At 41.0% G+C, this 11,851-nt stretch overlaps 1 protein-coding gene across 4 annotated transcripts in view; it reads right to left on the bottom strand.

The window, feature by feature from the left end:
• Positions 1–9,936, bottom strand: part of LOC141171977 (cilia- and flagella-associated protein 337-like) — a 63,676-nt gene extending 53,740 nt beyond the window's left edge. For 2 of the 4 annotated variants that reach the window (XM_073655751.1, XM_073655730.1), the window contains exons 1-2: positions 9,573–9,723; positions 9,377–9,478 (exon numbers count right to left, since the gene is read on the bottom strand). The gene's annotated coding sequence lies outside the window, so the exon portion shown is untranslated. Of the gene's footprint in view, positions 1–9,376; positions 9,479–9,551; positions 9,724–9,804 lie in introns of those variants that run through there. The other 2 variants (XM_073655736.1, XM_073655745.1) reach the window with 2 other exon arrangements.
• Positions 9,937–11,851: the final 1,915 nt, after the last annotated feature.

Below are 11,851 nucleotides of genomic sequence, written 5' to 3' on the forward strand. Positions count from 1 at the left end.
TTCAGTCTGTTTGCTGCTGTTGGGGGCAGGATCAACAAACTGTCCAGCCATGTACTTGCGAGTATGGCTGGACATGTACAAAGACCTTAGCCAGTGGGCGGGGAATACCACCTCATTTCCTGTGCAGGACTAAAAAACCCCAGAGCACTCATGTGCTGCCCTTTTTGCTTTTTGGACTGAGTTGGAGACATGGAGAGATGGACCTAACACATGGCTGAGTATCTCTCTTCCCCTGTAACTCTTTACTTACTAACCCTACATACATTGTACTAACCTTACTATCCTTGTATCTATACACAATATATATAGGGAAAGTTAGTATAATTGGGTGGGCTGATATTGCATGAGTGATTAGGAAACATGGGTGGAAAATAGGTAATTGGGAATTGTATATTGTTATTATTATTGTGTACTGTGTTAATGGGATAAATAGTAGTATATTAACTGTAGACTTTTGTGTAATAAATACCTTTTATTAGCACACGGTTTTGTCTCAGTTGGTGTATAGTATAAGGCACAGATAACGTTAGTGGATATTAATTATTAATAATCAAGTTTGATGTTAATAGTTAATATTGGACCTCAATAGAGGAGTAGGAGAGTTCCCCCATTAATTACTGATATTTTTGGAGGGAAACTCTCGTCCTTTAACAATGGCGAGCCAGGCCCAACTGTTGTGATTTGGTTTTCGTGTTTCACTCTGTGAAAACCTGTGTCCGTGTGCTGATCAGGCCGGAGGGACGTGGACAGAGATAGCATTGATACACGGTGAAGTGTTGTGCTATTCTGTGCGTTCGGTGCCCTGATAGTTCGGATGAGCGACGCAGCTCTTCAGCCTGAGTGATACACAGTACAAAATCCACAACAGAAGAACCCAATCTTTTGTTTTGTTCTGATTTTTTTTTAACGTTTTTCTGTTTGCTTTACAATCTTTGAGCATTTGGGGTGATCTATACCAAGGCATTCTTCCAAAGAGGCATAGTCGTTCTCAAGGGAAAGTCCAGCTGGTCAGGAAAAGGCGTTCCGGAGGTAAAAGGACCTTTTTCAAGCAGCACAGAAGGGACAAGGAGGATGACCGTGATGACTCCAGGAAGAGTGAGTATGGATTTATCCACCCTGAAATGCTTGGCAAAACACAGTAAATTTAACCCAGTGCACCCCAGTACACCCAAATCTGCAGAATTGCTGTGGTCTGCTCTATTGGATCAAGCATGTGCTCATGATAGCATGTGTATAGACAGACGGTCTGTTTTGAATAAAACAAGCAAACGGCTCCACATGCTAGCAAAACTGATTTGTGTATATGAGGACTCATTGTGTAAGGAAGATCCCCCAAAGTTTCACTGCCAGTGTTGTGTAACAAATTTGCAGAGAGTTTGTGCCTTACAGACACAACTGGCAGAGAATGGTAAATGTGATATGGATAGAGATAAGCAGATCTGCATGCTTGAATTGCAACTGCTTGAGATGAAAAATCATTGTCTTGATATTGAGGCACAGCTGTCTCGGTCTGGGGCTGAGATCAAAGCTTTTAAGGACAAGGCAGCAGCTAGTGATGCCATAATCAATCAGTTGAGTGTTGATCTTGATACTAGATCCCAACTGATTACAAATTTTCAAAATATCATCAATGATTTTTCAAACATGGTGCCGGCCTTCTCTTTGTCTCTGAGACCAAGGCGAGATTCTCTACCAATTGTGCCCTGTGCAGGGCAAAAAGGGGGGAGTGATGGATCTAATATTTCATCAAATTTTGATCCAATCAATAAATGTAACGACAAGTGTAAATTAATGAGAAAATGCAAACGTAAAATTGTTAAAAGTGCATCCCTAGTGATGGAACAGTTTAAAATATCCAGACAAAAGGAAGTATGTTCTGTTAGGGGCCCTACATCAAGCATGGCATCCATTAGATGTTATACCTGTGATGGCTCAGGTCATATTGCCAGGTACTGCAAATTGTCAGGTACAAGGAGAGAGAGGAAATATTGCTCTGTTAAGTGTTTTAAATGTGGTCACTTTGGGCACATTGCAAGGAATTGTCATTGGAGAATTAATTGTGAGAAGTCCAGCATGGAGAACAGACATTTACAGAGACAAAATAGTATTTTCTCTCAGTCTCATGTGCCCCACCATGTGCAGATGTGTCAAAATGGCCGACTGCAAGCAAGGGATGAAAGGGTAAATTTTGCTCCCTAGTATGCCTTGATTTAAACTCAATTAGCAGAGTTTCTAACAGACCTGTACTGTTCTATATGTATACAGTTGTTTTGTCTTATTAGTTTATTTTACTGTTCTGTAATTTACTCGGTTTGTTCTTTTACAGTTTAAATATATCGTTAGACCTGTGAGGCTCAGACAGGTGGCAGAAAGGCTTTATAGGGGTCTCAATGTGTATGCAATGTATAACAGGATTTGTTAGTATGCTGGTTGTTTTCTGTTTTCTATCGGACCCCCTGTCAAGTCTCCAGTTTTTCCATAGAATTAAGGTTAAGAGTAGCACAGATCGCAGGAATGTGTATTTTATTTTTTTTGGTTTTCATTTTGTAATAGAGCCACATGCGTGGATGAGCTGGTTTTGCTGCATGGACTAAGATAGGTAGAAAGGTGCGGACAGGTATACATTGTGCACCTAGGCCTTGAAGTTCAGGCGGATAATTTGTTAATGGTTTGCTTTTTTTGTTTTCTGTGCATTTTGGATTGAATAAAGGGTGTATTACGTGAGCTAAGACAGGCAGAGAAGCATGGACAGGTAACGGACGTACACGATGGAGTGTCGTGTTATACTGTGTGCTTAGACCTTGAAGTTTGGACGGATAACCTGGTTTTGTTTAAATCTTGATGCAGGATACAACTTAAAACAGTGAACCTTAGTTTGAACATATTTCCTTTGATAATAGAGCCATATCCACGAGTGAGCTGGTTTTTCGGCATGGACTAAGATAGGTGTGGTGTGGATAGGTATATATTGTACACCTAGGCCTTGAAGTTCCAGCTGGTTGTGGTTGCCTACATATCTTAATAGGTAGTATGTGGCAACGGGGAGTACCGAACCCAGGGATGGGCAGTTTCATGATGAGGCATGAGGCTGGCAAACTGGGATGTTACTCCAGAAATCCTGAATTAGTTCAAGCCAACTATACACGATGAGCCTTTGTCTCTGTGTAGTCTGTTTGAAGCTATGTATAGGAGAATAAGTAGCTGCGAGGGCTGTGTGTTACTCTTTTGTATTGTGAAAAACTGGAAGGGGTGTCTGAATAGGAAACAGAGGCAATTGACTAGGAGCATACTAAAGAAAAATTGCATTCATTTTGTGGGGTTCAAGAGAGTCAAGGCATTGCCTATGCAATAGGAACTTGCTAGGCAGCTCAAGAGAGGTTAACAGGGGGAGGTCACCCTGAAGGAACGGGAGTTTGATGGGACAGGGAAGATCAAAATAAGGGAGGTTATCCAGTGCCAGGATGTTGAATAACTGCACCGGGAGAACTCCCAGGAGCGTATTGTTCCCTTAATCCCATTTTAGGTATCGATGTAGCAGAGCATAGTGCTGAAGAACACCTATCACTCCTGAGAGAAGTCTTGACCTTCACCCAGATACCCCTGAGAGATGCCAGAAGACCCCTCTTGTGTTTGTCACAGAGCTGAAACATCTCCACTTTGATTTTAGCCATGAGGAGACTGTAATAAAGCCCCAAATCTGCCTCTTCCTGTCATTGCCTCCTGGTCGCGATCTTATATATTGGACTGTTTCTGATTTGCAGGAGGATCAAAAGACTGTCTGCCCAACTGCACAGAAGTCAGGCTGAGCACCATGAGCTCAGCCAGAGAGGGGGGTTAAGGACATAAGACAAACACAGTCCTTTACCCCGAATCCAATATATATTGTGTATATATATAATTTAATGTAAATTTATGAGTTTTACTGTATACTGAAATTCCATATGTGTGCATATAGACACTTTAGGTGTAAGTGCAGAACTACCTGTGCATGGACATACTCAGTCCACATTAAGTGTGTTCATGTGACGGTGTTCATGCATTTGCAGACGGTAGTGAACTCCAATTGCACATGGGTCAATGATCTGCATGTGTTTTATGGATCAGTTAGAATACATGCTATTTTAGCTCAAGTCTCTATATGCATTCAAACCAAAAGCTTATTTTGGAATGGAATTGTAATGTGTGTTCTGTGTGAATGGGGGAATAGAGTTAGGTTTCTCTAGGGACAGGTCCCCTCACTTTATAAGGTATTTGCCACTTCAACCCTAGCTATTGTGAAGTTCGTAAGGGATGGATTGAATGTCTGTTAGTATCAGACGGTGTTTCTTCCCGCAGTCAACTTAGGTATTGTGACATCAATCCCTACTCGAGAAACTCTGACCTGCCTAGTAAAGATCTGCGTATCTATCCATGGAAGAAACTCATCAACGATCTTCAATCAAGACTACAGGAAAATTGCCTGACGAAAGTCGTGCCTGAGGGATGTCGTGCCTCTGCTGAAAGATCACGATTGACCGTACCCCAAAAAGAAGGAGGTGCTCAAAGAAACCACGTGGTGAGGCCCAACTACACACTGTGACACCCAGCAGTCTCATCACGCCAGGAGAACTCATAACCCTGCAGAAGCAAGCTGCGGGAGAGGACTAGAAAGACTGGCAGGGTGAGGGGTGTACACAGGATAGTGACTCGGGCCAACCTATACACTGAGGGTAAAGCCATTCCAGAGTCTGACCAGCAAGACGACTTTGGGGTAGGCAGATACCTGAAGACTGGCAACGACAGGACCACAGCAAAAAGACTTTAACAACAAAAAGACTTTGATTAAAGATCCAAGAAAGAAGCAGAGTGTATTCTGTGGAGGGATGCGTTGGATTACGGTGAAAGGCAGGGAAGAGTTGATGGCCGTAATGGCTGATGTCTAGGTACCTAAGTGCAGTATTATACTTCATTTCATCCTGAACTGTCACAACTTATAAATGGGGCTTGAGTAGGCAAATATATCCCAGTACAACACTTCCCTCAAATTTCATTGTCGTGTTCTCGACAACAGGGGGATTGTAAAGGGAAGTGTCCTAGGTTGTACATGTATATATGTATCTGTATGCTAGCCATGCTTGCAGATAAGTGTACATGTATATATTGGCCCCCATCTCCTTATGTGTTTCAGTCTGTTTGCTGCTGTTGGGGGCAGGATCAACAAACTGTCCAGCCATGTACTTGCGAGTATGGCTGGACATGTACAAAGACCTTAGCCAGTGGGCGGGGAATACCACCTCATTTCCTGTGCAGGACTAAAAAACCCCAGAGCACTCATGTGCTGCCCTTTTTGCTTTTTGGACTGAGTTGGAGACATGGAGAGATGGACCTAACACATGGCTGAGTATCTCTCTTCCCCTGTAACTCTTTACTTACTAACCCTACATACATTGTACTAACCTTACTATCCTTGTATCTATACACAATATATATAGGGAAAGTTAGTATAATTGGGTGGGCTGATATTGCATGAGTGATTAGGAAACATGGGTGGAAAATAGGTAATTGGGAATTGTATATTGTTATTATTATTGTGTACTGTGTTAATGGGATAAATAGTAGTATATTAACTGCAGACTTTTGTGTAATAAATACCTTTTATTAGCACACGGTTTTGTCTCAGTTGGTGTATAGTATAAGGCACAGATAACGTTAGTGGATATTAATTATTAATAATCAAGTTTGATGTTAATAGTTAATATCGGACCTCAATAGAGGAGTAGGAGAGTTCCCCCATTAATTACTGATATTTTTGGAGGGAAACTCTCGTCCTTTAACACTCTGCTAACTCATTATAGTGAATGGATTCCTCGGGGATTTCATCTGAATCACTTAATTCGGAGATTTAGATGGAAACCCTAAAGTAAGTGCTCAGCATAGAGCACTGTAAATGTAAATCTAATCCCAAACGTTATGTAAAATGTTCTCAACAAAAGCTTCAACTCAATCCACAAAAAAAGCCCCCACTCAGGTCCGTCGTCTGTTAACAGAAATATAGGGGGCTTCCATGTTACTGATAGTATAAAAGCTCTGGAAAAGCGCTATTGCTCCTCGATCCCCAAAAGAAATTCAACTAATTCTGCACTCCCAAATCCAAATGTTCTCACCACAAGTCTAGATAAATTCCTTGATGGGTCTAGTTTCCAAAATGGGGTCACTTGTCGGGGGTTTCCACTGTTTAGGCACATTAGAGGCTCTTCAAATGCGACATGACACCCGCAGACCAGCGTTCCAAAGTCTGCGTTCCAAAACGTCACTCCTTCCTTTCTGAGCTCCGCCTTGTGTGCAAACAGTGGTTTTCTCCCACCTATGAGGTATCGGTGTACTCAGGAGAAAATACACAACAAATTGTATAGTGCAATTTCTCCTGTTACCCTTATGAAAATAAAAAAAATGGGACTAAAACAATTTTTTTGTGGGAAAAATGTGATTTTTTATTTTAACAGCTCAGCGTTGTAAATTTCTGTGAAGCACCTGGGGGCTCAAGGTGCTCACCACACATCTAGATACATTCCTTGAGAGATCTAGTTTACAAAATGGTGTCACTTGTGGGGGCTTCCACTGTTTAGGCATATCTGGGCTCTCCAAATGGGACATGGCATCCGCTAATGATTCCAGTAAATTTTACTTTGAAAAAGTCGAATGGCACTCCTTCCCTTCCGGTCCCTGCCGTGTGCCCAAACAGTACTTTTCCTCCACATATTAGGTATCAGTGTACTCAGGAGAAATTGCACAAAAAATTATATGGTGCAATTTCTCCTGTTACTCTTATGAAAATGCAAACTTTGGGGCTAAAAGAACATTTTTAAGGGAAAAATTATATTTTTTTATTTTCACGTCTCAATGTTATAAACTTCTGTGAAGCACCTGGGGGTTCAAGGTGCTCACCACACATCTAGATAAGCTCCCTGAGGGGTCTAGTTTCCAAAATGGTGTCACTTGTGGGCAGTTTCCATTGTTTAGGCACATCAAGGGCTCTCCGAACGAGACATGGCATCTGCTAATTATTCCAGCAAATTTTACATTTAAAAAGTTAAATGGAGCTCCTTCCCTTCCGAGCTCTGCCGTGCGCCCAGACAGTGTTTTTTCCCCATATATGGGGTATTGGCATGCTCTGGAGAAGTTGCCTAACAAATTTTGGGGACCATTTTTTCCTATTACTCTTGCAAAAATTAAAAAATCTAAATGTTCATTTTTTTTCCGCATTCCAAAAACGTCTGTGAAGCACCCGAAGGGTTAATAAACTTCTTGACTGTGGTTTAGAGCACCTTGAGGGGTGCAGTTTTTAAGAATGGTGTCACTTTTGGGTATTTTCTGTCATATAGACCCCTCAAAGTCACTTCAAATGTGAAGTGGTCCCTAGAAAAAATGGTTTTGTAAATTTTGTTGGAAAAATTTGAAGTTGCTGATTAACTTTTAACAATTATAACTTCCTAACAAAAAAATATGTTTCAAAAATTTTATTTTTTAACTATTTTGTGTGACATAAGTCTCTGATTTAAGGGCATAAAAATTAAAACATTGAAAATTGCTAAAAAAAAATGTTTTTAAATAAACACAAGTCAAATCAAAGAAATTTTACCACTATGATGAAGTACAATATGTCACGAAAAAAAACAATCTCGGAATCAGTGGGATCCGTTGAAGCATTCCAGAGTTATTACCTCATAAAGTGACACTGGTCAGAATTGTAAAATTTGGCCTGGTCATGAAGGTGCAAACAGGCTTGGGAGGTAAAGGAGTTAAAGAAGGAACCCTCACACTCTGTTAACCATCTAGATTCTGTAGTTAATATTGACATCAGCATGTAAAGTGTTAAACAGTCATGGTCGGTGCCAACACCAATCATGACTGATGCAGTAGATTGTCAGCTAGAGTGTACAGCCGACAGCTGCTGGATTTTGACCCATCAGGGGATGCTATTCTCTTATATCTCAGGTCAGTTTTAAGTCACATTGGTGGTCACTTGGTGGTTAATAAACAGTAAATTACAAAAGTGCTTGGATATACAATCAGTATCTGACAATATCCATCTATGAAGATGGGAAGAACCCTTTAAAGGGGTTGTCCACTACTAGGACAACCCCTGTTCATACCCCACACTTGGCCCCGATAAAATAAAAAAGCTTATTCTCGCCTCCTGTGCTGTGTTTTTCATTTTGTATGTTTTTCTTCTACCTCTTGCTAAGATCTGTTTCATGTTTGATAAAAAATGACATACGGAAGGATGGATCTGTGAATGTAGTGTGAATACAGCTATACAATGACTGTGAACATTAGCCGTGTATCCTTCTCTTCCTTGGGCAGTAAACATGTACTGTATGCTTGGCATTGTTATTTTTATTGAAGACTTTGCTAATTAGACATAGTAAGATATAGTCCAATTCTGAGCACTAAATATTTGGCTCCAATACAAAGCATGTTATAGATAAGTGTCTGAAAGCAGCTTACACAAGAAGTTAACCCTGACTAAATGCCTTAGATCATATAGAAGTTATAATGGAGAATACTCTACTTCACGATCTTTCCTTCGCTTCATTGTATTATGCTGTGTTTAAATACATTGACAAGGCAAAATGGCTTGTTGGTGCCTCTTTGGCTCTCAGCATGCCTGATGTAGCCACCCTACCAATGCCCCTGTCTCCCCTCCATTCGCCAGGTAAAAGTCATACATGCATTTTTGGCTAAAAATCATTTTTGTAATTGGGTTTCTAAATTTTGATCTGTTTAGGATTTATAACTGTATAGGATTTATAACTGTATAGGATTTATTGGTTTAAGAGCTGATAGTTGGCTCTAGAATGAGTTAACTGTGAATTATCCATTGGAATTACTCTGCTGGTAGGGATTGTAACTAATTTTTGTTCTTCTTCTGAAATCCTTTAAACTGATGCATGGCCACATGAATATTCAGCTCATCTTTGATGTGGTCATAAATCAGCTTGGAAGAGTTCAGAAAAAGAGCAGTAAGAGTTGGCTCATTGATTCACAGTTTACTCATTTTACAGTCAGCTATGTATAGGAAAACATAGAGGATGTAAAAGCCAAACTGCTCAATGTGTTTAAAGGATCCCAATTGCCAAATTGATTTTTACTAATTGCAAAATAGATTTTTACCCCAAAATTAATGTATTTTAGGAAATGACATGCCACCAAAAATGTCCATTTCTTTTGAGCCAAACTTTATTGACTTTGTCAAGTAGTACAACTGAACTAGAGCAATTTACAATGATGAATGGAATTGGTAATATACACATATCAGAAGACATGACAAATTAACGTACTTAGTGGTCACAAAATCTTACTTTTGAAAGAGACTTGATATAATAGCAGTACTTACTATCAGAGGTTACAGCAGAGAACTGCTTTGGACAAGTGTGCAGTATGGTGCCAGCAGCAGGTCTGCGCTGAAAAGCTGGTGTAGTTAGCCATGTAGAGGTTACTATGGTGACATAATTTAGAAACATTCTATGACATTGGGTAAGAAGAGGTAGAACAATAGTGAATGCAAATACCTTTCTCTACAGATCGCTGACCTTTTAAGTGCCAGATAGGTTAACGTAGTCTCTTTAAACAGAAGGCATAAACATCATTGCTCCTTTGCACGTCCATTCTGCACTAACAGCTCAATGTCTAACAAAGTGTGAGGAAACTAAAACGTGATCAGAATAATGAATGATCAGGAGTTTACTAAAGCTTCCAAATCCAAAAGGGTTCGCAAAAGTTCTTGAAAAAAATTCTAGTGCACTAGTAATCAGGGTTACCAACCTGATTTCAATCTTCCTTAAACAACTGGACCACAATTCACAGAATGGTCCAAAATATCCATTTCTCCAAAAGTGTTTCAGGAGCAGCTTTTCAACACGACAACGTCAGGCTGCATGTTCCTCGTGCTACTGTGAGCAGCCTGTGTAGTCTAAACGTGCTACCATGGCATGCAGTGCCTCCACACTTTTCTCCCTTTGAGCACATCTAATACATCATCTGTTGGCAATTGCAAAGGGGGCTCCCAAAAGTGGGTTTTGATGACTTGTTTTCCCAAATGCTTTCAGTGTGGCAGATCATTCCTCAGACAACCATTAATAACCTCATTGATAGCAGCCAATGTGTGTAAGTGCGGGAATTTCTGCACATCCCACTTGTACTCGATATCTTACAAATCGAGATATGATAGTGTATACTGTAGAGCAGTGGTCCCCAACTTTTCTGATCTTGAGAGCCACATTCAGCTCTGAGAGAGGGTCGCGAGCCACATCCAGCTTCCGCCCCCTCACAGTAGTGGTAAGCAAAGCCCCCCATTACGGGTATTATGATAACACAAAACTTTTCCACAGAAATCACCCCGAAGCAGAACACCAAAATCCAGGGGTTCCCCCAATACCTCCATTCATCCTACCAAAGACCAAAAAAGAGTCAATATATCTTTAAAAAATTGATAAAAATAAAATTTAATTTTATTCGATCAACATATACAAAACACTAAAAAAAAGGCCATGCTAACTAGCATTGCCATAACAGGAATTTTTTTTTACATACAAATGCATAGATTGAGGTTAACAGAATGAGCTCAAAGTAATACAGGGAGACAGAGCCTGGATGTATGGGCCGTAAAGAGAAAGGTAACAATGTATGGTCATAGCACCACACATATATCTTTGTATAAACAAAAGAAATGGCTTATATCACATATATCACTGATTAAGACTGCAAGAAGGGTTCCGCTTATTTTTGCTCTCAGTTCACGTTCTGAGAGATTGTGGAAGGTGAGCACTTTACATCTATTTACCTGATGTTGGTGATGTGTGGTGCCATTGTTGCTGTGGTCTTGTGCCTGTAGGGCAGCGCAGCATGGGTGCTGTGGGGCACCAGGTCGCCTGCCCTGCTGGTGCACTGTCACTGTGATGGTGGGTTGCGCACAGCACCGCACCTTTCAGGCTAGGGACCCACTGGGAGGTTCACTGTGACGTGGTAGTGGGCTTCATACAGTCTGATCAGAATGTTAAACTAAGAACCTCATGTTCAGTTTGTAAATTTTTGCCAAGAGGCATTAGATCAAAGTATGAATATTGGGATGTGCAGTCCATGTCTTTTTTCTACAATTATGGCAAGCCAGAATCTCTTTGACAAGATTCTACACAGGCCATGTGCACCAAACTGCATCAAGTATCAGTGGTTGCTATGGATGATATCAGTTTTGTTTGACCAAACTGGGGCTAGCTCAGTGGTGTCTGAAGTAGTCATGGGCTACACTGTTTAGTTAGTGCCTGGACAAGGCTAGGGATTCATGTTTATGATTTTGTTCTTTTGGTGCTGTGCAACCTGTGGGAAGCAATAAAAACTGCACGTGTTTGGACCAAAACTGCATTGTCTGTGTGAATGCTACTAAGACCTAATGTTTACCAGAGTGAGTGAATCCCTAAAATGGATGGAGAATGGGGGCCTAAAGTTCCAGAAAGCACAGGCGATTGCAGTATAAAAATTGAATGTCCTGGGTAAAGGCAGCTTACAGTATTGCGAACACAGTCTGAAAGCATGGAAGAGCTTGTTAAGCAATTAGTCCAGGTGCAGCAACAGCACCACCAGACCCAACAGGAAACCAAGCAGCATGAGCAGCATTTACAGCAAGTTCAGCAGCAGAAGATGGCTCTCCTGGCAGAAACTCTCTGGGCCAGGGAGATGGCATCACCCGCCAGCCAAAGTGAAGGTATCCGGGTGAGGCGAACAGTACAGGAAGCCTTACAGAAGATAACTCTGGAGGTCAACATCATTGGGTTGAGCTCCTGTCCTGGGCCGAGTTCTCCTATAACAACCATGA

This window comes from Phyllobates terribilis, unplaced genomic scaffold (genome assembly GCF_046119375.1).
Source record: "Phyllobates terribilis strain yellow unplaced genomic scaffold, ASM4611937v1 Scaffold_1__5_contigs__length_1240528914, whole genome shotgun sequence".
Classification (NCBI taxonomy): domain Eukaryota; kingdom Metazoa; phylum Chordata; class Amphibia; order Anura; family Dendrobatidae; genus Phyllobates; species Phyllobates terribilis.